The following is an 8,154-nucleotide window of genomic DNA, read 5'->3' as shown; positions in this document are numbered from 1 at the left end:
TGTGAACACGATTTACCACTAAAAGCGGTGGAACATATCCCTAAACTTATACAGGCGGTATGTCCGGATTCTGAAATTGCGAGAAAGATAGATTGCGGTAGAACTAAAGCAACCGCAATTTTAAAAAATGTAACTGGGCATGAAAGCTTTAAGAACTTAATTGAGACTCTAAAGGAAAACAAATTTTATCTAATTGTCGACGAATCTACAGACAAGGGATGTGTAAAACATTTGTGTATGGTGGCACGAGTAGCTGTGAATAGTGAAATTATAGATGCGTTTCTTGGTCTTATCCCAGTTAAGGATGCAACAAGTGACGCTTTGTATGCGAGTATTGTGAGTTTTTTTGAACGATTAAACATACCCTACCGGGAAAATATGATAGGCTTTGCTGCTGACGGTGTCAATTCAATGCTAGGGGCAAATCATTCATTAGCTACTTTGTTAAAACAGGATATTCCTCATCTGTTTGTAATGAAATGCATCTGTCACTCGTTTGCATTGTGTGCATCGTATGCGTGTCTCAAACTTCCACGAGGCATTGAAGATCTTGCGAGAGATGTATATAATTTTTTTCAATGTAGCCCAAAACGTTTAGGGCAACTTGCAGAATTTCAGGCTTTCGTTAACGTAAAGCCACACAAATTGCTACATGTAAGTCAAACACGCTGGCTTTCCCTATCTGCAGTTGTTCATAGGCTTCTGTAGCAATATGAGGCATTGCGGTTATATTTTACGAATGCTGTTCTCAGCGAACGGCTTCTAGCATGTGAAAATATTTTGGCTAAGTTAAACGACCCTGTGACAAAATTATACTTACTCTTTTTAGAGTTCATCTTGCCGTTATTTAATAATCTTAATTTACGAATGCAATCAGAATCGCCACAAATACATGTACTCTACTCGGAGGTTGAATCGACACTAAAAACTATTCTAGATTGTTACATTCAGAATGACCATTTGTCGATTACGCCTCTGAAAGACATTCAATACAAAAATCCAAATAAATTCAAACCACTGGATGAAATATACTTGGGTGCAAAAGTGGAAATGACTAATTCAAAAAGTGACCAGATAAATCCGGCCCACATCAAGGATTTCAAATTAAGATGTTTGGAATTTCTGATTGAAAGTGCGAACCAAATTTACAGACGTTTTCCATTCAAAGACGATACAATGAAAAAGCTTGCAGCACTTAACCCAACGGCTGTAAAAAAACAAATCATTTGCCTCAATTGCATCTCTCGCGTCCGCCTTTCCCTCTCTTATAGATGAATGCCAATTACAGGAATTAGACACTGAGTGGCGAATATTAAGAAACACTAATGTTGATGTAATAACTGATGCATCTCCAAAGGACTTTTGGCTGTCAGTAGGAAATTTAAAAAAGGGAGATGGATCACAAATGTTTCCCAGAGTTTCAAGCTTTATGATGCAACTTTTGTGCCTGCCACATTCGTCGGCTAGTGTAGAAAGGGTTTTCTCGCAAATTAATAGAATGAAGACGAAGCAAAGAAATCGGCTAGGTACGGACACTATGGTGGGATTGTTGCATTCTAAGAGACTTATGAAGAAATACTCGTGCTACGATTTCCCTATTTCGAAAACCTTGGTTGCAGAAGGTAAATAACAAAATGTACAACGATGAATTATCCGACGATAATTAAAATGTCCCTTTTTCTTATTTGTATAAATTGTACAGCCTATATATGTATGTGTATATGTGTGTATATATATCTATATATTCGTATCTGGATTGCATCGTTGTTTATCAGGAACAGACATATAAACTTAAATTCTCAAAAACTATATAAAAGGATTGGTTTGTGTTAGAGAGTTCTGTGATGCTTTTCAATGCTACAAAAGGAACCTTTTCACTTGTTTCTATTGAACATTGTCTATTAAATAGGCCTACTGTGTTGAAGAACTACCAGGAAACTGAGGTAAGTACAAAAATCATTACATATATTCAGAAGTGCAGATAGTTTATATATACAGGCGTCTGGCGGAGGAAGACGTGCCCCCCCCCCCAATATTTCGAAGTAGAAAATATTCAATATTCTATTTTAATTTAGTTTATTTTCTAACGACAATAACATATAAATAATAATAATTATATTTATTTGGAATTTAATATTCAGGCTGTGAAAGGATTATAACAGTTCTTGATATGTCTCAGGGGGTCCGTAAAGGTAAGCAGAAAGGTAACAAATGGAATCGAAAATAATAAATAGATTGGGCTAGGTACTACAATTTAAATCACTTTCTTTGATGTCCCCCCCCCCATTTTACATGCCAAAGACGCCAGTGTGCAGATATATATACAGCAAATCCCATCCCCTCTCATGTGTTACTGATGGCAATAATTTACGTTTTTCCTTCTGAACCTTGCATATACAATTCGTCTGAACTCGAAGTCTTGCTCGAAATTCGAACGTATCATATAGGAATCATAGTGAACATCCTCCACATTTTTTTCTTCCCTTCTAGACTGAATATCAAAAAACCCTGAAAGACACGTTTCATTATTTCAAATGAAACGTTCAAATGCCAAATTTCACATATCCAACTTTAAATAACTCCGAAACATGAGTATATTATTGTAATAATTACTACTCCTATTCAGCCGCGTCATTTCAGACTTTGCTTTGGGGGGGAGGGGGGCAAGAGCTCCACCGACATAAGACTTTCACGTTTTGTACTAGTATATTAGTAGGCAATCGATTAAAGTATATGTAATCCTCAAACTCTTGGGGGGGGGGAATTGCCCCCTCCTGCCCTCCCTAAATGACGCCCCTGCTCCTATTCCTCCTTTCCACGTCGAATTAAAAAAAAAACTTTTTTAGTGGTATCTTACGTCACAAATCCTATGGTGCATTTAATCTATCAAGCAGTCAGTCAGGATTTTTTCTTATTATATATGCATATACAGGCGCAGAATTCAAGGGGGGCTATAGTCCCCCTTGACGCAAGATGACCAGAACTTTTACTTTCAAAAACGGGACGCATACGAATCGGCGACCAGGGGGGGGGGGATTTATCTGACTTCCACATTGCATTTTGGGACTCAGTGTTTTCAATTTACAAAATATACAAGTAAGAATGATAACACACCGTTTCCAACTTAAGTACAACCCAACAATACTTTTAACTACTTGAACACTCAGAATTCCAACTCAATTTCCACTTGAAGCACGGAACACTCAATTCCCATTTGAACATTCAAAAGTTCCAGGCACGGCTGAACCTTCCCAATGAGTGCTGGTACGGAAGAGTAGAATTTGCATTGACCATTTATATTTTGAATAATAATTACTTGACACCTGGGTCATTTTTGCTTAAAAACGGGACATTTAGGCATCCCGTTTGAGAATCAGATAAAAACGGATATTATATTATCATACATAAATTATTTATCATAGTTGTATTACGTTTATCAATATTTTAGTTAGAAAAATGCTCACTACTGAAGAGGGGGCTAGGGGGGAGGCAAGTTTTTCAGTAGGGGTCAGGTCCCTTAAGAGCTTTGCCTCTACAGATTTTTCTCCAGATTTTTTTTGTGTAAAATACGGATTTTTACAGATATTTTACACCATGTCTACAGATATTTTGCCTTCCTGACCTGGTAACGCTCACTGGGAGGACTTCAAACGAGTTCTAAATTATCGTGAAATGAGAGTATTCTTTACAAATGTGAACCAGTAGCCATGTGATAAATGTGAAACAGATTGTGTCAAGTGCCATGTTGAGAATGGACAATGCACACACCTAACACTATCTGTCCTTCCTTTGCTTCGTTTTCTCCAAGACCCTTCCATTTCAAGAAATAGAGTTAGTCGTGTGTTTGTATATATAAGACTGGCCACCCTGAAAAAAATCTTCACAGCCGGGAGTGGGTGGAGAAACTCAGCTGGAAGGGTCGCGAAGATCGAATTCCGTAGACTTGCAACCTCCTGAGATGCGGCCTATACCTATGATGTTCTCGCGTACGTTAGGTTTTCCTGACTTGAATTACTTTCAAAAAGAAGAGCTGTTAAGAAATCTTTGAACCAACGAAGTCAGAAATCTTTGAACCAATATCATGCCTTACAAATATAAACTTACGGAAAATAGACTGCACCACTGTATTTCTCGTAAAAGTCTACCCCAATTTGATGACTCACATGACTCCCTTCGTATATAAAAAAAAAAAAAGTCGAGCGAGATACAAGATGGCCGACTTCAAGACAGCGACCATGATAAGCATACCCTCAAATAGATGTCTACTTCCTCCTGGTGTCGGTTAATGTATTTCTGTTTTTCATCTCTACCCGTTTTAAAAATAAAATTAAGTTTTCAAACTACAAATACATTGTTATAGCTAGAGGCATGGGCGTCTCTGGCGGGGGGACGGGGAGGACGCGTCCCCCCCAATATTTTGAAATACGAAATATTCAATATTTTATTTTAATTTAATTTATTTAGATACTCACTAGCAGTTAGATCATTTCCTTTGATGTCCCCCCCAAATTTTACATGCCAGAGACGCCAATGGCTAGAGGTCTGCGCGGATGCGGATATCCGCATCAAAATGGGTATTTGCGGATATATATCTCTTATCTGTGCGGATAGCGGATAAAGTTGCGGATAATGTTTCCTACATTTTTTCTACCTAAAAAAATGCTGTGAATTTTCTGATAATGGTGGAAAGAGCACTAGAAACGTTCGTTTTGAAACCAGTTGAAAAATACTAAAATCAAAATTCAAGTGTGTTTGAAGTTTGTGACTCAGTGACAGCAAAAGGACAAAAAATGACACGAGAGAGTTGTCCTTTTATTGCTGTTTTCAATATTTTTAGCAGCCGTTTTGTAGGTGAATGACATCTCTGACCTAAACAGAAAGAAACGACAGGCCCCATCGCTATTCCTCAAGTACCGCTATTTGCTGTAAAAAAAAAAAAAAAAAAAAAAAAAAAAAAAAAAAAAAAAAAAAAAGTAATTGCCGCCAAAGCCCCTCTGACAAAGCTGAAAATTTTCAGACCATTCGCCTTGAAGAGGAAGAAATGTCTTCAAATAAAGTTCTTCTAGCCTGAGAGGTCAGGAACCAATACCCTAATCCAACACCGCATCCCCTTCCATAAACTGAAAACTGGTCAGCAGAATTATCTTTGCTTTTTGTGACAAACTGGAGAAGGGCGTAGGTTACCGAAATAGTGAACAAATCACATCATACGCTCATCTTTCTCTCTCTCTTAAAAAAAAAGAAAAAAAAAACTTCACTGTTTCCTTTGAAGTATAGCAGATACTGAATACACATTTGCGACCCCACAGATTTCTCGCTTCGGAGAGGTGCCACGGATCTCAATGAACATTCCGAGGGATTGGAGTTTTATAACAGCAATTGTTTCTCTCTCTCTCTTTCTTCTTGTGTGTATGTGTATATGTATGTATGTTCTGGGCCTCTGTCAAAGAAAGAAAGAACAACCAATGCGTTGTTTCTCCTACCCTAAATGTGTCCAACAATGAGTCGGGGCTGCAAAGAAAAGCAGTAAATTCTAAACTACCTCTATTGCTTCTTCCCAAAATTAACGGTAGGGTCTTTATTCCTATTTGCATTCGAAGTTATTTTCACTCCTAGTTTCAGTAAAAGCGTGATCGTGAAAGCTTGAGTTGATTTTAAGTTTAACGTCCCGTTCAGCAGCGAGGCTATATGACACGTGGACCTACTGATTAACATGGAATCCGAACCACATGAGCTCACGCCGAGAATTGAACCCGGGTCTCCCACGCCAAAGGTGCGTACGCTAACCGCTTAGCCACGAATGAACTTGGTCGTGAAAGCATGCATTGTATTGCGTTGTTAGTTTCGTCACTTATTATTATTTTTTTTTTAATTTAGTGCAATTACTGGTTCTATTCTCTGTTTCACATAAAAGGATAGGAAAAAGAAGAAGTTTTTTCCCCCACCACGCTCAAGTACAGGTGAATGTTGGTGTTCCGTCTTCCACCATCAGCCCCCGCACACGGAGGTATAGAGTGTATTTAAATATGTCTAGGCCTAAATAATAAAATACAACTTTCATAATAACATTGAGTATTTTAAAACACTTAATGACATTTACCTGCATTAGTGAGTAAGTAGCACATGTGTCATTTTAATGGAAATTTTATTGAACAGTTGTATTGTTTATTTTCCTTCTTTTTTGGCAGTGGGGGTTATGACATAATGTTGGAATGGCAAGGGATGTCAGGGTTGGTAATTGAATTGGTATTTACTGCTTTGATACATGAATGTTATAATATAAAATCGGAAACCAAGTACAATGTGTATGGGTAAATTATCAGTGCGTTAAGATAATAACAATAGAACCTGAAATAATAATAATAATAATAATAATAATAATAATAATAATAATAATAATAATAATAATAATAATAATAATAATAATAATAATAATAATAATACACTTCTTGTTTCCTCTCTTATATACATGTGTTCTTACATTAAAAAGAACCAGAAGAAAAATAACCATATGTATACACACTGATAATAGTGAATAAATGCGTCTCGCCCCGGGCGCCTCAACTCAGGCAAATGCCCTGGTTTCTATTGATTATTTTTCAATGAAATCATTTTCCTACGTTTTTCTCTTCGTACGTACACCTGATGTGATGGTGGCAAAGTATCTTTTTTTGTTTGTTGTTTATTAATACGCGGCGATAAATTTACGGTAAAGCATCATACATACAAGATTCATCAACATTGAAGTCTTCTGAGTTTATTAAGGGGGAAAATTTGTTATGGTGGACTTAGAAAAACAATCCCAGATTGATTGAAGCCTGACACGCAATAGTAACTGCAGATGCTACGTAATTTGAACAGGCCCATGTCTGAGTCTGTCGTTTCAAGCAAAATTATAATATTGGAGCTTAACCATCACAGTGAATTTGACGCCCCTAAAATCCCCTAAAATTTGGCGCCTTGTGTGGTTGCAATCCTCACCCAGCCCTTTCGTTGGCCTTGAGTTTAGCCAATTGATAATAGAGGAAATTGATTTTTAAATTGTTACTTGACTATTTTAATAAAAACAGTCCTGTTGTCAACAGTCCTGACGACCGTTGAGGGGGAGGGAGAGTAACAGATGTTTGGAAATGAAATTAAATCTTTGAGTTTTACGTATCGCAGTTATGCTGGGTAGGCTAAAGGAGACTGTGATGACGAGAATGAATGAAACAGTGCAAAGAAAAAAGTAGGAGGAAACAGGAGAACTCCGAGAAAATCTGCAAGAACAGTGCTTGTCCACCACAAAGCCCACTAAGCACGAGCTGGGATCGAACCAGGGCCTTATGCCCCAGAGGTGAACGCTCTACCACGGAGCCACCATGGCCCCAACAAAAGTTTTTAGTTCTCACAGAACTCTTGTCTGGAGGTCAATGCAATTAATGGGTGCTATACATACTTGAATTTCATTATTTTCAACAGTCTATGGAGAGTTGAGTGAGAAAAGCAGGGCAGTTCATCATCGATATTTATAGCTATCAGAATTTTATTTAACGTTGGCAATTCATTACGGGAAAAGACCTGATGTACCTTTGATCGAATTGCCGATTTCGTGAAGTCGTCATAGTTTTCCGAGAGGGGAAATACTTGTACGCGTATTTTTGGGACTTCTTAATTTATTTTCATTAAATTTAGCCTCCCGCCTACTTCTATAAACAGTTGCCTTTCCTACACTTGTCTGTTTCCCAGTCATGTCGGCGAATTCTTCAACAGTTAAATTAGGGTGTTGTTCTCTTAAAGCATGGAAGATATTCAAAATGCAACGCTTCTCACCACTTCGTAACGCTGTCCCGGGCTCATGTTTTATCGCAGAACTACTGCAAGCATCATGAATTGTTGCTTCACAAAGCACTAAATACGCAATTATTTACAATTTAATATGCACTAAAATTTGTTTCAGATAATATAAACTATACAAAACATAATGGATACAGAATACAATTTAATATGCACTAATTTCACACGACACTATATATAATATAGTTACCACACACGCTAAATTCATACAATATTTGCACAGGTCGATAGTCTGCGCACTCGATACTCAGACAGCCAGAAGATTACCTTCCTTGAAAGTGTAAATAAAGACAGAATGTCGACAGGATTGGTTTGCTT

Source organism: Thermobia domestica, chromosome 13 (assembly GCF_964235325.1).
Source record: "Thermobia domestica chromosome 13, izTheDome1.hap1.1, whole genome shotgun sequence".
Taxonomy (NCBI): domain Eukaryota; kingdom Metazoa; phylum Arthropoda; class Insecta; order Zygentoma; family Lepismatidae; genus Thermobia; species Thermobia domestica.
This window is presented reverse-complemented; position numbering follows the sequence as displayed.